The 24,948-nt window shown below is 42.7% G+C and overlaps 1 protein-coding gene across 5 annotated transcripts in view; it reads right to left on the bottom strand.

Annotated features, from left to right (window-relative positions):
• The window catches only part of LOC117881581 (protocadherin alpha-C2-like), a 287,284-nt gene that overhangs the window by 125,052 nt on the left and 137,284 nt on the right, over positions 1-24,948 (bottom strand). The gene's annotated exons all lie outside the window — the stretch shown is intronic.

The raw sequence follows: 24,948 nt of genomic DNA, 5'->3' as shown, positions 1-24,948 counted from the left end.
TTGCCAGCTATACTATGAATCCATATTGATATGATGAACCAACTTTTTTAGTACCCAGGCAAACTCTATATGGCCCGTATTGATTATAACCACAAACAAACAATGATTTTGTGAGCAAGATTTTGCAATGACATAGGATTTCTCTTCAATCAATAAACAGACATACCAGAGCAGGGCATGCTAACTTCAGAGAGCTCCACAGAGATATTGATAACCCCTTCACCTAATGAAACCAGAAAACTTGTATTTCATTACAATTTTGTCCTCATCATTCCTACAGACTTGCAGTGTGTCAGTGATTATTTTGTCAGTGACTCCCTGATTATATTTTCCTTTTTTAATTTGAATTTTTACTGTGCTTTGCTGATTAGCAAAAAATTGAGGGGTGAATGAAGGGAATATAGAGTAAAAGTTGGCTGAGTGGTCCATTAGTTACAAAACCTGTTTACAGACTATAGATTCAGCCTCTCCTCATGCTAACCACCAAAGCCTGAAATACCTGGGAAGATGCAGTTCGGAGGACTCTTAGGATCAGCAGCTCTCTGCCTGGGCCCTCATAATCCATAGAAGGGTGGTGAAAGGCAGAAATTTCAGGGTATGGGGAGAAGTAAGAGGAGTCACAGTCTTTGGTTCTGCTGTAGTGCTTATATTCTATAGTAACTGGCAATATATAAATACCTTAGATAGAGAGCCCTCTGCCTTAGTAGCTTTTTCATGGGAAATCTATAAGCTCTTGCTTGGAATTACAGAAAGCCTAGTCATGCTTGACCTGTCCACAGACTTCTATAAGGCAGATATTCTTAAAATGTTTATGAAATGTAGTCCCTTCTAGAAAGCATAACTGGTATTTTACATACTTTATGGAGGTTGTAAATTACATATTTACATGAACTCATGAAGCAATCTGTATCAGTGATCAAAAAGATATAGCTTCTTAACTGGAACACATAAGGTGTGATTTTCAAAGAGATTTCAACCTGACTTCTTTTTATATAGACACAAATACTTGTGCATGCACTTTTTAAGATGCAATACCCCTGCATGCAGTTGATATAAGTTTAACACCTGGACACGCAGGTGACAGAAGCAATCACAGGTGTTGGTGTTTGCACCAGCAAAGTTGTCTTTAGATGAAATGAGGACACTTTTAGCATCAGGCCCAGACACTTGGGGAATTTTGGTTGTTTTGTGTATACTTGGGAGAGGGTTTTGTATCTGCTTATATTTGTGATAGAGTCTATAATATTTTGGGGATAATTTTGGAGAGTACTGTGGAAATTCATATATACTCAAGGAGAGAATCATATATACTTTTCCATATTCTTTGGGGTGTGGAGTGTTTATTCTAGGCAGAGCAGGTAGTAATGCTTATAGTTAAGGTTGCCCAATGATGTCTATGACAAGACACTGTTTCAATTGTTCATAACATTGTCTGCAAGAACAGTTGTTTGGCCATTTCCATGCCAGATGTCTGGCTCAGACTCAATTTTATTTTTTTAAACTTTCAGCTAAAATGGCCCAGCCATTTCTGAGAACGATGTTAGGGAAGATATGTTGTTTTGCTCATGTTAAAAAAACATTTGTATAATTGTTTTATCGAGAAGCTGGCAATCCATGCTCTGGAACAGGTACTTCAAATTTGGCAGGGGAGCCACCCTGATTTCAGGGATGTGCCTTTTGCTGTCTATGAAGATATGTTAAAATCTGGCCAATTAATAAGCCTCTGAAAAAGTCCCAGTTCACACATCTTCAGTAGAATCTTGGTAAGAATTTTGCAGCTAAATACTCTGAAGAGTCTGTCTGCATTGAGCATTCTGCATCATTTCACAGCTCCTACATGCCAGGCAGACCGCATGCACCTTCCCCACAGAGTAGTTGTGTATGCTCCATCACAGGACTTTCCCTGCAATTCTCCTCCTAACAGTTGGGGGCCACTGTGGTACTGGAACTGAGAGCAGAGGGACTGTCTCCTGTGCTTCCTCTTGCTGATGGCCATAAAGTGTGGAGGAAGTGGAAGCATCCTGATTTGAATGCAGGGAGGGGGATGGGGAGTGGGAAGGGCAGTGCAGGATGCAGGAGGAATAATAGTCTTGGAACGTGGTTAGGAGCAGAAGCCAGCAGGAGGGAATGGAACAGAGAGGGGAAGATGATAGGGATAGAAGATGACAGTAATAAAAAGGAGTAGAGGGGATGGGGAATGAGAAGGAGCCATGGATGGGGGAGGATAGGGATGGGGGAAAGAGCAGGAGCCATGAAGGGGAAAAGATAGGACCTCGGGGGTGGGGGAATAAGCAGGAGCAGGGGACACAAAGAGAGAGGGGACAGGAGTCAGGGAGGTAGGAGGACAATGGCAGGAGTTGGGTGAGAGAGACAGAAGCAGAAGGGGACAGAGACAGCAGGTAGGGAGGATAGAGGCAGAAGAGCACAGGCAGGCAACCCTAATTCTGGCATTCCCTAACTTTTCAATGCTTGATTTTCCAACCTTAACAGTCTTCTACAATTTTTGTAAATACCATTGTGTATTGTGACCAAAGGGTTTTTAGTTCATTTTAGTGCTTCATTCAAGAGTTCTGGAATGTAAGCCATCTGGGTTTGGTTCTCCACCAAATGACAGTACTTCTGATTTCTCCCACCCCTAGCACTGGTGAAATGTTAAAGCTTTTAAGCATTTCTACCTTGCCCTGATCACTCCCAAACAAAATGTCTCAGACTTTCAGAAGTTATTCTCTACTTCTGCATAAATATAGAAGAAAATAAATTATTGGGTTTTAGAACTATCAAAGCTTTTGTCACTAAGTTTCCACCCTGCCTTCTATTTTCTGCACCCTAACTGAGCCATTCTGTCGCTAAGAAACTATGCGTATCATTTATCCTTCTGTCTTTGATATATGTAGTTTCCTTACTTTCTCTTTGTTCCTAATTTGTCACATTCCTTTAACACATCTTTAGTGTCATTTTTGCATCATCTTCCTTCTTGAAGTTTTCTAGGCCCAGTTTTCAAAAACATAATGCCAATAGAGAATTTGGCCAAACTCCTCTGAATTCTAGTTAGCTCAAAATATTTATGGGCCTCTAAAATTGTGCCTGAAATTTTACTCATGCAATAAACTGCTGGTAAAAACTCTGTATTTGTGCAACCAAATCAGACAGATATTTAATTTGTGGATGTACACAAATTGGGAGAGGGTCAATCACATATTTAACTGCCTGCATAAAATTGAGACTAAAATCTGAGTTGAGACTATCTGAAATGTTGACCTGACCATGTATACTTAATATACTTGTGTATCTTCTATAAAAATAGACAAAAACATGCATTGAAAGATCATTAAGTCAAGCACTCAAAAGTTGCAACCTTAATTTGCCCCTGTGACAGGCAACACTCACCTCTCAAGTACCTCCTGCTGCTGCACGTAATGCAGGCCTTTTCCTGCTCCTGGCACCCCCTGCAGGTTGCCCTCCTCACTTGATGGGTCTTCACTGGCTCAGCCCTCCAACCAAGTCAGACAATCACAAGTGAACCTCCCTTGCAGGGTAGCAAAGAGTTCACCAACTGCTCACCCTGAGCAGGGTCTTCAGACCCATCTCTGGGCCCTTTAAATCCAGCCCTTTGCTCAGGCTTCTAAAGGAGCTTTGTCCCCTCCACAGGGCTTAGGCCACTTAGCCAGTGGGGAACCAAGGCCCACCCACTACTCCAGGTCCCAACCCAGGGACCTTATAAGCAGCAGCCACAGACTGCTTCCTTTCATTGGTTGCTGTTAAATTCCCTGGGCCTCTTCCCACCTGGTCTCTTCACCTCTGTCCATTACTTTAGAGCTATAGCTCTTGGGTCCTCTTGCTTCTAGGTTTTAAAAATGCAACCCATAAAGCTCCTTTGGCCAGATCAAACCAACCTTCCTGACCCTCTGGCCCCATCCAGGAACAGATGGGCTCAGGAGGGCCTGCAACTCCTTTTATATGAGTCTGCTGGGCTCTGATTGGCTGCTTCCACAAGGCCTCTCTAGGCAGGCCTGGAGGACCCATTTCTGTTGCTCCTCTCTGTAGTGGGGAGTAATAGGACCACAAGGCTTCCAGGAGGGGGCCTCAAAGGGCCTGATACACCCCATCATAGACCCCCTTTGGCATATGATACAGTCTTAACTATATGATTGCATACAATGTTTTCCATGGGACCCCTGCCTCATACAGTGCACAGGATGGACAGTGGTCACTGAATGAACAACTATTCAATATTTTCTTTTCTCCTCATGGTCCATGGTTAATTTACTGCACCCTGTTTAAACCTGAAGAAAGAATGATTAATTTCCTCATTGGCTTTTCTATGGTGCTCATCACTATAGAAGCTGAGTGCTTCACAAACATTAATTTATATATTTTTATTATACCCCTTTGAAATGAGGAGACATTTTTATCCCCATTTTACAGATGGGAAGATGATACACACAGATTAGAGTAAAAAGTATCCACCAATTTTGGGTCCCCAATCTGAGATTGCTTAAGGCCTGATTTTTCAGAGTACATAACATTACATAGCAATTTTTATGTTCAAAGCACAGTTCCTATTGACTTTGGATGCAGCTGAGAACGTTCAGCACTTCTGCAAATCAGACCCAGGGTCACAAATCAGGCACCATAAAATAAGGAACATACAATGATTGATCACCTGTAGAAAGTTTGGTGTAAGGCCTGGTCTACACTACAGAGTTAGGTTGATGCAAGGCACTTACGTCAACCTAACTATGGAAGTGTCTACACTTAAATTTCACTCCTGCAGATGTACCTATACAGGGAGATTTTGGCAAACCAGTAAAGTGCCTGAAATCACTATTGCTTATTGCTAACAGTAGCCAAGTTAGCAGGCAGTACTGAACCACTATTGCTTGTTGCTAAAAGAAGCCAAGTCAACAGGCCGTAAATTGGTCATGCAGTGGCCTTAGCATCACCAAGGCAGGAGGGGAGGGGGTTTTGGGTGCCACAGACAGGGCAGCTTCACTCTGCGTCCTTCCTGCTAAGAATGTTGAAATTGCTGATACATGAATTTTAGAAAAACAGGAAGCTTGTCTATAATGTACCCAGAGGAATGTGTCTATCAGGGTCCCAAGGCCTGGACACTGAAAAAAAACCATATCTGGTTAATTGATGATCATAAGGAAACCTCTTGCTTGACCTTTAAAAACTGCTTGCTTAGCAAGTTTTCTTTAAGCGATATGTCATTGTATTACTAATGTATAAATAAGGGGGAAAAGTTTGAGGTAGTGGGATTTCTCAGAAGGAGCTTTTCAGGGATTCTCCCTCTGGGTGCATCTTGTGTTCCCCACCGGCAGACGGGCTGCCGCTGTGCCACTCAAGAGCCACACTCAGCTTCGGTAATTATCAAGGGTTGGGGGTGTTTTACTAACCTGTTGCGGACGTGTGTAAATGCTTGAGACTAAGTAAAGTTTAGCTTTAAGTGAAAGCACTCTTGTGTTGTCCTGTTTGTGCCAGACATCTATCGGTTGGACGGCCATGTCTCCCCTGATTTATTTCCTGACACCACCTTGCACGGAGTAAAAGTTACCAAGAGCTTTGGGTTGAAAGAACCCCGGGTAACATACCTGCCCTGCTCCACTGTCTTAATACCTCCACCTCCATGAATGTCATACACCCAAGGTCGATGTAGTTTGATAGACACATTGTCAGTGTAGATATTGCATTGCTTGTGTCAACTGTTACTGGCTTTCAGAAGCCTTCCCACAATGCTCCAGACTGACAGTACAATTGATACAAGCACTCCTGATGAGGATGCACACCACCAACACAAGGAGCAAAGTGTAGAGACACACAAGAGACATAATTACCGAAGCAGCTGTATGCCAATGTAAATTAGGTCAACTTAATTGTGTAGTGTAGACATGGCCTAAAGTGACTTGCCTGACACCACGCAGAAGCTGGTAGATAGGTATGGATAGAATCCAGGGCTTCATTCAACTACCTTAATCACAAGACCATCTTTTCTCTTCCTGCAATGCCTGGCCTCACTCACTACACACCTTCCAATTTCTGCAACAAATGAAGGAATCCTACAGCAACAGTCTCCTTACCAAACAATCCTGACACATTCAGAGCAGTCCTATTAAAAAAAAAAGTATATGATCATATAATCAAAGTTTGTATCATAATATATATGCACAATGGAAGCCTAATTTTATATAAAAATTTATGCACAGGCAACCTAATTCTAGCATTTCCTATCTTTTGAGTGTTTGTCTTTGCAACATTAATAATTATTTTTAATGGTTTTTTGTATGTAATTGCCTAGGTATTTAAAAAGGCAAACTGAAAAAAAACAGAAATTCTGTCATGTAGGCATCATGTTGACACACATGGGTCATCAGCAATGTTGGACCCTTTAGATCGGGGTCGGCAAACTTTCAGAAGTGGTGTGCCGAGTCTTCATTTATTCACTCTAATTTAAGGTTTCGCGTGCCGGTAATACATTTTAACATTTTTAAAAGGTCTCTTTCTATAAGTCTATATTGTATAACTAAACTATTGTATGTAAAGTAAACAAGGTTTTCAAAATGTTTAAGAAGTGTCATTTAAAATTAAATGAAAATGCTGATCTTACCCCACCAGCCAGCTCAGCTCGCTGCCAGCCTGGGGTTCTGTTCACCTAGGCCAGCAGCGGGCTGATCAGGGCCTGCAGCCGGGACCCCAGACCTGGGGGGGGCGGGTTTCCAGGGGTCAGGGCAGAGGGCTGGGGGAGGGGGTTCAGGGCAGAAGGCTGGGGTGTGTGTGGGGTGGGGGTTCAGAGATCAGGGCAGAGGGCAGAGGGCTGGGGGGAGCAGGGCAGAAGGCTGAGTATGTGGGGGGTTCAAGAGTCAGGTCAGAGGGCTGTGGGGGGTTCAGGGCAGAGGGCTGGGGGTGTGTGGGGGTGCAGGGCAGAAGGCAGGGTGTGTGTTGGAGTGGAGGGGTTCAGGCTAGAGGACTGGGGTGTGTGGGGGGTGCAGGGCAGAAGGCTGGGGTGCTCAGCTCGTGGGGGTGCTCCCAGCCCCCTTGCCTGAACCGCTCATGGCAGGGAGCTGGAAGGGATATGCCCTGTTCCACCCCCTTCCCCCAGGCTCCATCCCTACCTCTCTCTGCGTCCTCTACGGAGCTGTGTGCACGCTGCCGCTCTTCTCCCTCCCCCTCGCTAGGGCCATCAGCTGATTGGCCAGGGAAAGAGAGGAGGAGGGGCTGGAAAGCACCACGCTGGGGGAAGAAGCGGGGGAGAGGGGAAGCTTGGCTGCCGCAGAACCAAGCTTCTGCCTCCTGCCCCCACAGGGGAGAGCGGTGGGCGGGGTGGCTGCTGAGTGGGGCTGGGGGCCGGGACCGTGGCAGGGAACTGCATGCCACTGAAAATCGGCTTGCGTGCCATGTTTGGCACGCGTGCCGTAGGTTGCCGACCCCGGCTATAGATCCACTGCACAGACTTCTGCCATTTGAGCTAACAGAGTAAATGATAGCAGAAGTAGGTTATCTTCCTCTTTATGGGCCAGCACTAGAGGGGAATAAGACACTTTGCCAGTGAGATTCACAGATATTTGCTGATAGCAGAGGAATGGTGAGACTCAGGAATGTTGGGTCACATTCCAGGCTCTGGAGGGGAATGTGTCTAATGGCCACAAACTCTTCTGCTCATTTCTCCAACCCCCAGCACAAGCTTGATCCCTTCTGCCCTCCAACCTCTCCCCCTATTCTCAGTCCCAGTCTCCCTGTCCAACCAGTCCCAGTTCCTCCCCTCCCCGTGCTAGCATTGTATGGGAAGTTATGAAGTTTTGCTATGTGTGTATTACTGAAATATGTTGTAAGGTAAGAAACACCCACAACCAACCTTTCATGAGCAACAACGGAGGAGCCAGACCTGTTGATGGCCCATTAAGGGGAATCCATACTCACAAAGACTACCCCAGAAATAGTATACAATGGAGACCCCTCAGAAATAGCACATAGACAATGGAGATTGCTTGACTCATGTCATAACAAAGGATCTTTCCAGCAAGCTGGAAAAAGCTATAAAAGGGGGGAGTGACATCATCACTGGGCCTCTCTCCCCCCGAAACTCAACACCTGAAAACACATCTGGAGGACAAAGACTGAGCTGGGGAGGTGGTCCCAAGGTTGGAAAGGAGAATCCCAGCTTGTATATTAAGGAACTATACCATCAGGGTGAGAAACTGCCTGATTCAAATCTTGTCTAGTTTATAGAACTCAGATTGCGATTTTACTTTTATTTCTTGGGTAACCAACTTTGATCTGTAGGCTTACTACTAATAATCACTTAAAATCTATCTTTCTGTAGTCAATAAACCTGTTTTATATTTTACCTACACAGTGCTTGGGGAATCTGCTCAGGGACAAAAACTGGTGCATGTCCCCTCCACATTGAGGGAGGGGCAGACTGGGTAATAAACTTACACTGGCCAGGCTTCTGACCAGGGCAAGACAGTAAAGCTCTGGGATCCTAGGCTGGGGAGCTGTGGGGAGTTGGCTGGAGCCTCTCTATTGTTGGGTCATGAGTGGCTGACAAAAGCATTCATGTAACTAAGCTGTGTGTGTCCCTGCCTGTGGATGTCTGTGTTAAGTGCAATACCTGGAGAAGTCTGCAGCTTGTCACAGCATCACACAGTGTGAGAGGGAGCCCAGGTTGGTAAGACAGAGAGCTCAGTGATACCCCATTTCCAGATTGCACCGTGGGGAACCCATCACACATGGTTAATACAAACAGAATTTTCAGGGAATTTAGTTGCAAAGCTCTAGCTAGTCTCCACTGAGCCTGTGCAAGCTGCAAATTTTCAAAGGCTTATAAATTGGCCAAATTTGGACAGATATTTACAGGGATGGCAAACTCACATCCCTGACACAAAGGCCATGCCATACCAAATTTCAAGTTCCTGCTCCAAAGTATGGGGGAACTAGAGCTTCTCAAAGAAAAGGTCACCAAGATTATTTAACATGAGCAAACATATTTTTCATCAGCTTCATTCTCAGAAGCAGCTGAACCATTCTGGCTGAAATTTTAAAAAAACTTTGAGCCTGAAACAGACATCCAGCATGGAAAATTTCATCCCAAATGGTTGAAGTTCAGTGAAGTCAAAAGTAACTAAAAACAGGGCCTTATAATGGGACATATTGGGCAACATTAATAGTAGGCAGTGTTATGAGCCCCAGCTGTGACACTGATAACCTTCTCATTCATTTCATTAGAATTGTTAAAAATTATTATTATTATTTTATATGGGAACACAGATCTTTTAACCAGCAACATAGAAGATTGAAAGAAATGAGTTCCAGCAATCTCCATTCACCTACCTAATTCTAACAGATGATCCCAGCAAAGTGTTCCAGAAAAAGGAGAACATTCCCTAAATTCCCCACCTTTATGCTTCAGTCACATTCTATTCTTTAGAAATTAGTATTTTTTTCTATTCTATAGCCCAACTATATATATGGAGATATACTTATCTCATAGAACTGGAAGGGACCAGTCATTGAGTCCAGCCCCCTGCCTTCATTAGCAGGACCAAGTATTGATTTTGCCCCAAATCCCTAAGTGACCCCCTCAAGGATTAAAATCGCAACCCCTGGGTTTAGCAGGCCAATGCTCAAACCACTGAGCTATCCCTCCACCCATACTACATTAGTATCCTCAGCACACCAAGAGGGGGTAAAGGGAAATGGTGAAGAAAAGTCCTTTTATAATTTCTAGATATTAAACCTACCAAATCAACAATCTAAAATTGCAGTAACCCTAAACAGAAAACATTTAAAAACCCTACAAATACAAACACATCCTTACTTCATGTCTACATGCTTCTGACTATAATATGTAGAGACAGTGAAAATCTTGTTAAGCTGTTCAACATCTCTTACAGCCAGATCTCTTAATGTAGAAATCATCTCTGAAAATGGTGGCATCCTACAAGAGGGGCCAGATCCTAGTAGGCTTCAATCAACATAGCTCTGTTAACTTCATTGGAACAACACTGATTTACACTAGCTGAGAATCAAACCTGGGACATATAACACTGGTGTTCCACTGAGTTTACTACCTGATCTAGGCAATAACAGTGTGGATCTCTCCAAACAGCCAGACTTTGCCCTATATCTTTCCATATTCACACCATACTTTTATTTTATTTAGTTTTAGAGTTTTAAAAATGTCATTGATTATTACCGTTCTCCTTTGCAGTAAGCTAATAAAAATAATTACATGTACTGTACATTTATTTTCAAAATACTAGGTCCAGTTGACGTGTATCAGCTAAAATCTAAACGCTCAACTCAGCTATAAATGAAAACAGCCTGCCTTCATCCCCTCAGCAAAAGCAGAGCAGCATCCTTGCCATACCCAGGATGAAAATTGACTGAAGGGGTCCAGAAAATCTGAGAGCTCCACCACCATAGGTGCCAACTCCATGGTTCTGGGGCCCCCAGGCTGGTCGCTGATCAGTTGGTCAGCGGGCCCCGGGGTAGCCTGCAGAGTAGCCTGCGGCTGGCGGGAGGCACTCAGGGGAGGCAGAGAGGAGTGAGTGGCAGGTGGGGGGGGGGGCTGGGGACAGAAGGGGCGGGAAGAGGGGGGGTGGGGGCAGGGCCTCGGGACAGAGCAAGGGTGGAGCACCCACCTGGAAAAAAAAAGTTAGCGCCTGTGTACACCAGTCCTTCTCAATAACCTCAGTATCATCTTCCAACCAGGCTTCCATTCCATCTATACTATGATACTTTGTCTATACAAGCTTTCATTTCTTTGCTAAACTTCTTACCACAAATTCACAGCTATGTCTGGCTTCTACTGGGCACACCTTGGTGGAAGTACAATACAGGAGGAAATTTTCCAGGATTTTTCTTTTTTCCAGGACTGTTGTTGGGATGTCCCTTATTAATCCTTTCATTTTAGTACTAAGCATTCTTATAACCACCTCATTCATTCCTATGGAGCAAACTAATTTATTATCATAGAATCATAGAATATCAGGGTTGGAAGGGACCTCAGGAGATCATCTAGTCCAACCCCCTGCTCAAAGCAGGACCACTCCCCAGACAGAGTTTTGAATTTTTTATCACCACGTTTTGAATTTTCACCCTGCAATGCTCAGTTTCTCATCTCCTGAATTTTATAGCCACAAAGGCACAGTGGAGGAAACTGTTCATGTTGAAGTTGTAACCTTTTCCTTTGCTTATATTCTTCTTATCTATTCTATCAAACTTAACAAATACAGTTTCCACAAATCAATACTCCTGTTAAGAAAATGAAATTTACATAATGTATTCAAATAAATCATGCTCAGTTTGAGATAAAACTTTACAAGATCTAGGAGAGATCAACCAAAATATAAATAGACAGGACCATCCCTAGGGGGATGCAGGACCAAGGACAAATCAGCCTGTATGGCCCCCTCTTAACATTTTTATACAGGTGAAATCTGGTGTGGGGAGGGGACACCCGTGCTGGAGGGCGAGCGACGATGGAGAGTCACAGGGTGACACCTGTGCTAGGGGTGAGGGGCCCCCTGTGCTGGGAGGTCCTGGGGGACAAGGGCAATGGATGGGGTCAGCCTGGCGCTGGCATGTTGCAGCAGCGCTAGTACACTGGCCGCCGGTGCGGCGGCAGGCGAGCATGAAAAAAAAATACAATGCGTGCTTCCTGCCGGTGAGTGCAGGCCCGACCCTCGCTGCTGGCGCCAGGACCCCACTGGCCCCCTGGATCGGCCTAGCCCCCTAACCTCACCCCCCAGGCTAGCCCAGCCCCTCCCGCACAGCACACACACACACTGAAGCGCAGAGGCCCTGTAGGGAGACAGGGCAGCTGTCCTCCGAACCTGAGGGTAAAGGGCCTTTCCCTCAGCCTGAGTGGGCGGGGCCAGCCCAAGCTTGCTCCACCCCCCGGAAGGGGAGGGGTGGAACAGGAAGTATAAAGGGCGGGGCCCTTAGCTCAGTTGGGGCAGCACCAGGGAGGGAGGCAGACGCAGACCGTGGGCTGCTCCCTTCAGACCCTGCTGCCACGCCAGGGGAGGCCCTGGACCAGTGGAGACCTCACCTGGAGGACGGATTGGGGCTGCCAGAACTGCCCGCGGCCGAGTACCCAGAGGAACTGGAGGAGCCGGAGGGGGAGTTGGAGCTGCCAGACGCCGAGTACCCAGAGGAGCTGGAGGAGCCTGGGCCTGAGGGGGAGCTGGAGCTGCCAGCAGCGGACTACCCCGACGCACCGGCGGGACCAGAGGGATTCGGACGAGCGATCGGGTAGGAAGTAGCCCAGGGACAGAGCTGCACAGTGGTGAGTCTATATTGCGGAAAGACCCCGCTGATCCAGTGGCAGGACCCTCGTCCTGCCACTGTCAGGGCCCTGGGCTGGAACGCAGTGGTGTAGGGTGGGCCTGCGTTCCCCTACCCGGCCGAGCCACGCTACTGACCTTTGCCGGCGCTCCCCTGCCTGAGGGGCGCGCTACTGACCTTTGCCGGCGCTCCCCTGCCTGAGGGGCGCGCTACTGACTGTGCCGGTGCTCCCCTGCCTGAGGGGCGCACTACTGACTCTGGCTGGCGGACGCCCCGCCGCTAATTCCCCGTGGACGGAGGCGTGACCCAAGCCGGCCAGTGATCTCGTAACTCCCCACCGCCCCCTAGCGGGTAGGTGGGCCGACGCGGATCACAGGCCCCCAAAGCGCAGGGCCCGCAGTGGTCGCCCTGATTCGCTATACCCAACGGATGGCTCTGTAAATGGATGCAAGTTATATATTGGAAAATATTCAGAGTTATGTCTCCTAGCAGCACTTTATATTTTGCTGTGTTTTGAATATTATTTTTATCTGTAAGATTTTAAGAAGCCTGTTCCTTTAATGAGGATTTGTACTATTTTTACTCTGAAGTATGTGATATAAAAACAGCTAAAAGAAAGGAAGGAAATATGGTTTTGTGGTTAAGGTTGTTTACTGGGACTCAGAAGAATTGGGTTCAATTCCTGGCTCTGTGAAATACCTTCTCTGCAATTTTATGCAGGACACAATCTCTCTGTGCTTTGATTTCCTAACTGTAATATGAAAATAGGTAAGTCCTATCTTATAGAAGAGATGAGAAGAAATGATGCTCAGATACTATGGTAAGTGGAGTCATGTAAGTACTGAGATAGAAAAAGCCTATAGTCCAAATGAATGGGTGAGGGGGTAAGTCACGGAGGCCTAAGGAGAACAGGATTGTCAGTTAAATACGTGGACAGAAAGAAAAAAAAGTACATTTTCACCAACATCTGTGAGAAGAAAATGGAAGTTTCCATTCAGTAAGAAGAAAAAGAATTTCTAGAATGCTAGTTATTTTAATGTAATAACACTTATATATAGGCAAACGTAGACACAGTTATGTGAATTACCTGAAGTCATAAAGAAATTCTGTTATAACTAGTAATCATATTTCTTGATTCCCAGTGGTATACTATAACTACATCACCATCTTTCAGTTAAGGGTAGGAGAACACAGATGCAAAGCATACATATGTTGCAGACTACAACAATAACGGATGAAACTGGCAACTTAAAAAAGATTCATGTATTTCAGTTAATCACACATAATTATTTTCTTTTAACAACAAACAGCAATTGGAAAGCTGTTCACATTTCTGCACTTCCTTCCATCTGTTACTGCAAGACTTCTATTGGAGAATCTAGATTTAAGTGGTGTCCCAGGAGAACTCTACCTTCTGCTCCAAGAAAAGTGTCCACCACATACACAATATTGGTATTCTACTGGTAGCAAACTCATGGGGAACACAGGTTACTATCATCCACAATGATGATTACTGTCCAGCTTCTCTGTGTGAAAGAGTTTTGAAAGACACTCCCTCCTAAAGAATCTTAAAATATATCAAATATTGTGCTGTATGAAGTGATTGGTCAATATTTATGCAAGTTTATAAGTAGCAGGCCTTTGGGGAGGATGTTTTATTAATGTATGAAATTCTCCCAGCTATATGGGAACCAAGCCAGACTGTGTGATTTAGTAGCAGCCAAATGTCTAGACCATTTGGTACTCCGGCCTATCTATGGGCCTGAGTCCTAAACTGTTTGAGTCTTGCTCTGCCTGGGACCAAGGCTCCAAACTACAGACTGCTTGGCCCTTCCTAGAGAGTCAGGGTCTCTGAGACGGCTAATTCCCCAGCACCTTAAAAGAGACACGAGAGCAAGGGGGAGTGGCCTTCTCCAAGACTGACGGGGAGGGACAGCCACAACCTACTACACCTTGTAATAGGGAATGAATAGCACAAGACTTCTCATTAAAGATATACTCTTCCCAGAGATACTGATAGCATCCAGTATTTTGGTTAGTTTCTTTAATTGTTAATAAGTTTTCAATTATTTACCCACCACAGTTTAGTATATCTCTATACCCTAGCCCTAGTGAAGCCTAGAGAATGCAACAGAATTTGAGTTCCTATGTCAAGCTATTTTAAGAAATTCAGTGGCAAAAAAAAGTGTTAGAAGATTTTTCCAAAGTGAAATATGAGTCCTTTTCTTGAAACTGTATAGCTCATAAATGGATGAACCCCTGAACTTGGAAGAACAAATTCTTCTCTGGCAGAAGTCCACATATGTAAAATTTTAGGCAAAAGGGAACTTTTGTGTGAAAATCAGATGGGAATTAATATTGGCTTTAACAATAGAAAACATTTCCTTCATGGAACTCCCAGTGATTCAGAAGTTTTGTGTCAAATAAAGCCATATTTTTCAGTCCAACCTTACTAATACAGACCCAATGTACTAATTTGTATTAAAGAACAATGTACAAAAACAAATTTGAGGTTTGTAAACCCAGTCATTTTAAGCCATGTTTAGCCACAAATAAAAAACAGTCATTTTTCAAAAATGAAAAGCCATGAATTTTCTAAATCCCATAATTCAAAAAAAGTTTGTCTGATTAACCTCAAACTTTTCCAGACATTATTCTCTTGATTAACAATGACAATGAGAAAAAAGCTTTTTTCCAGAAAGTTAGACAGGATAAGTCAAAAGCAGACCTATACTGGAAATGGTCTCACAACCTTAACTATACTGTGCCTGATTATGTTCCTGGCCCACCCTGTCCAATCTGCCATATCCAGCTGTGGCCATCCCTGATTCTTTATAGGAAGGAGATCAAAACTACAGCCCAACATTCAACAACTAAGAGGTTCCTAGATTAGATAGAAGACAGATTTATGATCCAAAAGGTATAGGATCCAGCCAGAAGAGAAGCCACCTTGCTCTGCTTTTTACCAATAGGAAGGAACTCACTATAATTACGAAAATAACAGGAAAGCTTGGTACCAATGACCACAAGGTTCTTGAACAGAAAAACTTGAGTCCACAGAAAGAGTAGTATAAGAGTATAAGATTTCTGGAAGGCATAAGAAAACTACTGAACAAGGTGCAAATACAGGAAATGTTAAAATCCATCAGAGGGGAACAAGCCTGGAGATTGCTAAAAGAGATGGTAGAATAAAATAGACAATAATTCCTCGGGAGAAAAAAGAATTCAAGGGACAAGGATCTGCCAGTGTGACAAACTATTTAAAGTTTGGAGGATAAGAACCTGCTCTTCATTTCTTAATGGACCTTCTTTCTCTGTAGTATTTATTTTCCCTTTGATATATGTATACCATCCATTCTTATTCGTCCTAAGCCATCTGCTAGTATTAAATCATTCTGCTGTTGTGCTGCCCTTTTCTTTTCCTTGAAAATCTCAACTAACTCTTTTTAGTCCTGTTTGCCTGCTTCCCCCTTTTCCATTTCTAGCTCTAGGTTTTGTTGATGTTGTATTGATTCCTGCAGACCTTGAGCAGTTCTTCAAAGAACCACACTGGTCATTTCGTGTTCATTCCATTCTTATTTTGCAGAGGTATTTTAGTGTATGTCCCTGTCACTCACTGGGCCTTTACACCACTGTGAATCAGGAGTAAATCACCAGAAGTCAGTTCCACTGATATTAAACTAGTGTTATGAGAAAAGAATCAAACTCAGTGCCTTTTCCTATGTTTCAGCCTTTTTCAATCCTAGTAGATTTTAATATTTCTTCTCATCAGACCCTTCCCTGAAATCCAATATCTTTGTACTGCTCTGTTCTCTGACCCTATTCCTTACTATATTGAATCTACGTACCCCATATTTACTGATCACACATTATTTTATTTTCACACTTCCATTATATAAATTGATGGTACATCTTCACCTGGAATGCTGTGTTCATTTTTGGTCACCTCATCTCAACAAAGACGTAGTGGAAATGCAAGGAGTCCCAAGTTGGGTGATGAACACGATTAGAGGCTTGAAAAGACTTCTGTGCTCAGGTGACAATGAAAAGTATAGACTGTTTAGTTTAGGGCAGTGATACTGTACTCAGACTTCAGTGGTTCAGGAGCCAAATTAGTGATCAACATTACCCAAAAGAGCCACAGAGCCACAGTAGTGTGAATTTATTGTTTCATTTACTATAGTATTATAGATTCGTATTTAAACAGTAAGACAAGGGAAATATTTAGGTTTATTTATATATATATATATAAATTAATTAATTAAAATTCTCACAGCAAAATGACTGACCTAGTATTATTATTTTATAAACTACAATTGGTTAATAACATAGTAAAAGCATTCTGATTGGTTAATAATTAAATCACACAGTATTTTAATATCATGTGCTGCAAAGAGCCACAGGAGACATATTAAAGACCCACTTCTTGGCTCACAAGCCTCAGCCTGACTATCACTGGATTAGAGATAAGGGGGCAGAGCTACGGATGTCATAGCTCCACTGAAGTCACTCAAATTGTGATCATTTCTACCAGCTGAGGATCTTCCATATATAAGAGAGGCCACAGGGGTTACGGAACTGGGAGGATGGGAGACAAGGGAGGCTAGTGCCCCCACAATGGAAATATTGCTGAGGTTCCAACCCACATAAACTTGTGCATGCCCAGGGATGGGGGATGGGGTGGAGGAAAAAGCAGAACTCAGAAAGACTGAAGTGGCCTCCATGGTGCCTAGGCTTAGGCCAGGAAGCAGGATCCAGAGGGGTTAGAATGAGGCCAGCAGCAGGTAGGAGCCCCAAACCCCTTCCTAGCCTCTAACTGCTTCTCCCTCCCCCCCACCCCCCGAGTCTCAGTACCTCTTCTCACTCCCCATCCTATCCCTCCATCCCCCTCATTCACAGGGAGCTTCCACCCTCCCCCAACCCCCATGAGGGGACATGATAGAGGTATATAAAGTAATGAATAGAAATAAGAAGATAAATCAAGTCATCTTATTTAGTCTCTCTTATAATATATGAACAAGGGGATATTCAATGAAACTGAAAGACAGCAAATTTTAAATGGATAAAAGGAATTTTTATATGATGCTTAATTAATTTTTTGAACTCACTGACACAAAATATCACTGTGGCTAAAAGCTTAGTAGTATTCAAAAAGGAATTAGACATTTCTATGGACAGGGACTCTGAACCCACTTTACTAGACACCCAAAAAGCCACAATCCCTTTGTCACCCCCTCGGGGAACAGAGATCATGGCCCCTTTAAAACCTTGACTTGAGGCAGAGGAAATGCTGGTTGTTCCAGGGGTGTGGAGACAGGGCCGTCCCTAGCTATTTTGGTGCCCTACGCAGCCCCTCCATGGGAGGGGGGGTCTGTGTGGGGCCCCAGGCCTCTGTGGGGGGGAATGCAAGGTGGGCTGGCCCCAGGCCTCCATGGGAGAGGGGGGCTGGCCACTTCCTGAGGGAAGTGGAGTGACCCAGGCCCAGCCTGCTCTGCTCCCCTGGCTCCCAGGCTTGGGGGGAAGGGGGAACTGCCCCCTCAGCACTCGCCGGTGGCATGGCTGGGAGCCAGGGGAGCGGAGCAGGCTGGGGCCAGGTCACTCTACTTACTGGTGAGTGCAGGCCTGACCGCTTTTGGAGTCCTCAGGGGAACAGGGGTGGGGCTTGGGCGGGGTGGGGGTGGGGAAGGGGCGGGGCAGAGCAGCGGCCCTGTGGAAGAGCCAGAGCAGGGGCTGGAGCAGCATGCAGCTGCGCAGGGCACCAGGAAATTTGGTTCCCCAAACAGCGAGCAGGCCCTCACATAGCGAAGCATCCAAGAACCAGCCCAAAGCCTGGAAAGGATGGGGCAGCTGCCCGGGGATGCCCCAAGACAAGAGCCAGAAGAAGCACTGTTCCAGGGAGGAATCACCTGAGAAAGACAAATTGGAGCCAGACCTAGTATCCAGAGCTCTGCCACCCAGAGCTGTATGGGGCTGTGAGTACTGGGGCTTGTGACTTTTCATTGGGAATAAGGAGGGAGGCTGTAGCTAGCTAAGTGGGAGGGTTGTAACTCTGTGTGGGTTTGCAGAGAGTGGCAGAAGAGGGCACCAGAGGTGTTTTCTGGGGCAAGTTTACTGGTGCCAAAGATAACTAGGAGTACCCAGTCACTGCTGGACTGGAAATCTGCCCAGGATTCCTGAATTCTGAGTGTAGATGCATTGCTCGGCATCTGCCCTTTCATATCGTGGTACCACTGGTCCCTTGTGTTGGATTTAAGCCTGTTTTACTGCTCTCCCTACCTTTTCCCCTGTTGTTATCTCCATTAATCCCTCTGTAAATAAATATTTCCCTTTCCTGTATTCCTTGTATTATTCCAGTGTGTGTGTGTTTAATCTGGGTGGGGGACAGGTGCCCTTGGGGTAGAGGGGAGTTTCCCGGCTGTGTTCCTGCACACACTTTTTCTTGGCCAGAGCCACCTGAAAAGCGGACTCCATCTTGGCCATGAGAGTGCTATAGTTACACCACAATGAAAGGAGAAGGCCATATTGGTTAAAAAATTACCTGGTTTAGCAGATAAGTGAAGGCAGATATAAGACAAATGGAAGAAAGGGAAAGTTGATAGTAATGAATATAAATCAGAAATTATAGAAAATTAATAAGGGAAGCAAAGGGACACAAGGAGAAATCTATGGCCAACAGAGTTAAGAACAATAAGGTGTTTTTTCAGTGAATTAGGAACAAAAACAATCCTAACAATGGTAGTGGGCCATTTCTAAATGGAAATGGTAGAATTATCATTAATAATGCAGAAAAGACAAAATTGTTCAACACATATTTCTGTTCTATATTTGGGGAAAACAAAAGAAGTAGTCATATCATAATATAACTCTCTTTTCATTCCACTCATATCTAAGGAGGATGTTAAACAGTGGCTACTAAAGTTAGACACTTTTAAACCAGCAAGTCTGGATAACTTGTACAAAGGGTTTTTAAAGACCTAGCTGAGGAGCTCACTGTACTGTTAATGTTGATTTTCAATAAGTCTTGGAACATCAGGGAAGTTCCCAAAAACTAGAAGAAAGCTAATGGTGAGCCATTATTTTTAAAAGGGCAAACAGAATGACCCCAGTAAATACAGGCCTGTCAATCTCACATCAATCCCAGGCAAAATAATGGAGCAGCTGATACAGGATTCGATTAATAAAGAATTAAGGGTAATATAATTAATGCCAGTCAACATGGGTTTATGGAAAATGGTACTGTCAAACTAACTTGATATCATTGTTGAATAAGATTACAAGTTTGGTTGATAAGGGTAACAGTGTTGATATACTTAGACTTCCATAAGGCATTTTCCTTGGTACTGCATAACATTTTAGTTATAAAATTAACGTGGCACACATTAAATGCATTAAAAGCTGGCTACCTGATATGTCTCAAAATGTAATTGTAAACGGGGAATCATCATTGAATGGGTGTAAATATTTCTAGTGGGGTCCCGCAGGGACTGGTTCTTGGTACTACAGTATTTTTAATTTTTATTAATGACCTAGAAGAAAACATAAAATCATCACTGACAAATTTTGCATATGACACAAAAACTGGGGGAGTGATAAATAATGAAGAGGACAGATCACTGATTCAGAGCCATCTAGATCTCTTGGTAAGCTGGGCTCACGCAAATAATATGTGTTTTAACTTTTAAAAGTTAAAAGGGGGGAGGAATAGCTCAGTGGTTTGAGCATTGGCCTGCTAAACCCAGGGTTGTGAGTTCAATCCTTGAAAGAGCCACTTGGGGATCTGGGGCAAAATCAGTACTTGGTCCTGCTAGTGAAGGCAGGGAGCTGGACTCAATGACCTTTCAAGGTCCCTTCCAGTTCTAGGAGATGGGATATCTCCATTAATTATTTTTTTTAATTAATATGGCTAAATGTAAATGTATACTTCTAAGAACAAAGAATGTGGGCCATACTTACAGAATGGGGGACTTTATCCTGGGAAGCAGTGACTCTGAAAAAGATTTGGGGTCATGGTGGATAATCAGCTGAACATGAGTTCCCAGTTCAACGCAATAGCCAAAAGCGCTAATGCAGTCCTGGGATGCCTAAACAACTATTGCTGTGGCATACCATTGTACAAGTCTCATCCAGGAAGCCTTTATTCATATGAATAACCCTTTCTTCTGTGAGTAATTTTATTGAAGCAAGAGTTTGGGACATGGCACAGTCAAAATGCAAGTGTATTTCAACTTTCTCACTTCACTGGCACAAATGCCACATTGCATAAAATGTTGCCATCTCTAAGTCTTGCATGACAGTTAAAAAATTCTCTGTTGCTAGGTTTATGTAGTTCTATTTTTAGATGTAACCTAAATAGCAGCTGTAACAACATTAAAGGGTCACTACACTCTGTATGTGCACACACCATACAAGCCTTTCACCAGCCCAATCGTTTTTTTTAAAAATGGGTATGGCATACCCTGGTTAGATCCTGATCCTTGAAACTTTTGCTCAGGTAAACAGTCCTTACTTATGTGACTAATCCCGCTGAAGCTTCTGTCTGTAGCATGGCACAGTTTAAAAGTAGAGTGTTATACTTTTTTCACTTCACTGTCATGCATGCATGCCCCATTGCACAAAATGCAGCAATATCTTGAAAGACATATAGTTAAGGTATACCCTACTGCTAGGCTTTATGCAGTTCTAATTTTAGATGTAGCCTAAATATCCTATGTAAAAACACAGAACAATCTTACATGTCTGTATGTGTAAAGAACATCCAAGACTTTCATATAACTCAACAGTAAAAAAGTACTAACAAAGAAGCCAAACTAAATCATATATATTTCCCTAAATATAATTTCTAGACATGTATCCCATTTAATTATCTTCCGGTATATCTAAATATTTAGACATATTTTGGTAAGTGGCAATTCTAATAACTATATGAAGAAAAGGTATTTAAAAGATGGATTAAGTCCTGCTTTAAATAAAAATATTTGTACAACCTTAATTATTGAGTTTCTACCAGTGCCTTTATATTTAATGTTTTATGGTAGGTATGTATATAGTAATCAAGAGTAATAATACAATCCTATTCAGAAACACAGTGTCAAATTCTGCCCCTAGGTACATATTTGTAACCACCAAAAAGTCAGTGTGAATGCATCTAAAGGTAGAATTTAAACATTTAACTTTAATTCCAATACAAAAAGATAAGAACAGAGTTGTTCTTTACTAATAAGATGATCCTGTGATTTTCCTATGCACATAAATCACACCTAAATCAATAGGAGTTCTGAGTGTGGATCAGTTTTCTAGAATTACTGCAAATCTTGAAGCCCAAGGTCTTATATACCATAACAGATCACAGGAAAATTTATAGTCTAGTATGTCTTTATCTTGGTAAGGCCTAATTTTATTCTAAATCTCTTTGAATACATAAAGCAAGCAAATTATTGTGTATATTCCAATTACTTTTAGAGTTAGCATAATTTGAATGGACTTCAATACTGTAAAAACACATAACTTATGCTATATGCATAGTTAATTCTTAGGTAGACTAATCCTCATTTTCAGCAACAATAAAATCAACAATAATAACTAACTGACAGCACTCCATTTTTAAGAGTTGACACTGCTATTTTTGTTGGTGCCTTTGGTTCATTTGCTCAACTTTGCTCTACTCATCCCAGATATAACCTTTGGCCTTTCACTGGGTTATATTTGGTCTTACCACCATTTCTGTTTAGTGGATTTTAGCTAAGAAAATAGTCAAAGGACAAATCTGGGATTTGTTTTGCCTCTGCTTGGGGGCCCATAAGAATGAGTGTATCACATTTCAAGATTCTAGTTTAAAAATGCACATGAGAGGTTGAAATCTAATAAGGAAGACTGATGACCTTTTCATGATCTGTGGTGGAAAGCTCAATGGTTAATTTGTGGTTTCTTACTATTCAGTGCTATACTGAAATAATGAACCCTATAAAATAATAATGAGATTCTAGCTCAATGGGAACATGGAAGTTAACTGTGTCAATCAGTCACCCGAGTACAATTATTTGTAGTATTATCACTCCTTTACACTTATGTACCATTTTCTATTGAAGCAAGTGACTTTAAAACATGAGGTTGTTCTTGCAGCAACCCTGTGGGTTAGGGAAGTTCCAGAAAACTTTTGATAATTCTCCCTTAAACTAATTGTAAGCCACAAATCCTAAAACTGAATTGTCAGTGATGTTTCCAGTCCAAGCTCCCCAAATGCAGAGTATCCAAAATATCCTCTTGATGCTCCTAATTGCTATTTTCTTGGACCACACAAGTTCTTACCAAAAGCTTTTGAAAATTCTGGGTTTTGTAAAATTCATTGATTGTATTCCTTCATTGCTTGGTGGTAGATCTCTGAAATGAGTGACCATTCATCAGCATAGTAATCAGTAAGAGGACTTTAAATCTGCTACCACTTTGATAATAAAACTAGTGGGGTAATTGTGAGTAAACCAAACAATGACAAACATTTAAACCTGTAGCTGTTATAGTTATGCAGGCCACAATTGTAATGAATAATTAGAGGGGTTCAGAGAAAGGCAATAAGAATGATTAGGGACATGGAAAAATCTTCTATATGAAGAGTGATGGAAAAGAATGGAATTGTTTACCTTAGATGAATAAAAGACATGATATAAGAATATTAAAATGGAATGAACTAGAAGGTAGATATGGTGGCTCTGTTCTCCTTGTGTCATAACACAAGAACAAGGATATATTCAACTCAATTAAAAGGTGCAAATTCAAAACTCATAAAAGGAAATACATACTGTGTGAAAAAGTAATTAGACTAAGGAACTCATTGTCAAAGGAAGTCATTGAGGCCAGGAATTTAGCAAAATTCAAAAAGGGACTGAAATGTTATATGGGTAACAGAAATATTCTATGTTATCAAACTTAATGACAACAACGATTTTGGAAATGATATTAAACATACTTCAGGGCTATCACCAATCTGTAACTATTAGTGTTTGCCTACACAGAAAAAAAGTGGCAGTGAGTCTCTGAGCACAGATCAATTGACTGTGGTGGAGGGGCTCAGTCTGCAGGACTAAATATAACAATGCAGATTTTGGGGCTGAGGCTGAAGCCTGGAGTCTGAGTTCCTCCTTCTCCAAGGATTTCGGAACCAGAGCTCCAGCCCCAGCAGGAATGTCTACACTGCTATTTTTAGCCTCACAGTACAAGCCCAAGTCAGTTGACCCAGGCTCGCTGCCAAGTCAGTTGACCCAGGCTCGCTGCCACGGGGACAGGGTTGCTGTGTAGACGTACCCTTAGAGACCAGGGTGAGACCCTTATGTGGGGGGAAGATTATTCCATAGCTGTCTACTGTGAGGCACTTACACCTTCATCAAAAGCATCTGGTACATGCCACTATCAGAGACAGGACAGTGGAGTAGATAGGTCTCAGGAGTGTTCCAATACGGTAACTTCTATGTTCCTACAAATGACTAGTCATTTTGTCACCTCTGTCTTTGGGTGTCCAACTGGAAACACCTTAAACATAGCTGATTTTCAGAAATTGGGTAATCAAACTAATAAGGCTCTTTTAAGTTGTCTCAGATTGGACATTTTGTCACTTTTAAAATTCTTAGCCATAAGCCATAAAGTCTAACTGAAGATACCATTCCTTTCTAGTGATTGCTGGTACAGTATACTGAACATAGCCCAATATTTTGTGTATCAACCCAATCAAATTAATGAAAAGCAGATAAATGCATGTAGCTCAGACTAAAGTTAGTGCTTTTGTGATGCATAATTGCAAACTGCAGGTTAGTTTTGATTATAGATAAACATTTAGAACTTTTACCATCCTCAGAGCCTCTCAAAGTTATGCAGGAGCATTAATTAAAACTCATAAGACATCTCGCAAAAAGGTATCATCATTATTTTGCTGATTGGGAAACTGAAGCGTAAGAAACTGGCCAAAGGTCACTGAGCAAGTCAGTGACATCCTAGTGACACCATTCTACTTTCTTGACTCACAGTCCTGTGCTGCAATCTAACAAAATGATTCCTCCTCAGAGGGAGGTCACTTGTATTGTGACAGGACCAGAAATTATTTTGAGTTTCACAAAATCCTCATATTATTTGTAGAAGATATAATTGAACTGCAAATTTAAAGCTTTGAGGGTGGAGCCTGAAGGAGCTGGGCAACTAATTCCTTTAGGTACCTTGGAAAAGTCGCATTAGTATCACCTTTTCATATGACATTATTTTCTCTCTCACCATTTCCCTCCCTAAAGGGAAACTCTCAATAAGTGGAAAATTTTAGAATCTAGAAAGTTCAGGTGGCATCTCTCTTTTTTGGATTTTTTTTTGTTCTCATGCTCTAGATATTAGATAGTTGAACTCATAAGTCAATTTACTTTTCACTTATTTCACAACCTCTTTCCATCTAATTGTTGTTTGGTGAACTTGTATATAGAGTACATAGTTCCCTCAGCCTGAGCACCATCTGACTTTATATGGCATACTGTGTCCATGCTACATTCGAAGGTATTTTTTTCTCGTATAGTTCTTCGGTTTAAAACAGAATTAGGAGATCCTGATTAGAATTATATTAGGCGATTTCATTTTGCTAGTGTTAACATAATGGCATCTGCTATCCTGTGATTAAATCATTTCCCTAAA

The sequence above is a fragment of the Trachemys scripta genome, chromosome 8, assembly GCF_013100865.1.
Source record: "Trachemys scripta elegans isolate TJP31775 chromosome 8, CAS_Tse_1.0, whole genome shotgun sequence".
Classification (NCBI taxonomy): Eukaryota; Metazoa; Chordata; order Testudines; family Emydidae; genus Trachemys; species Trachemys scripta.
Note: the sequence above shows the minus strand (reverse complement) of the source record. Positions and strands in the feature narration are given on the sequence as shown.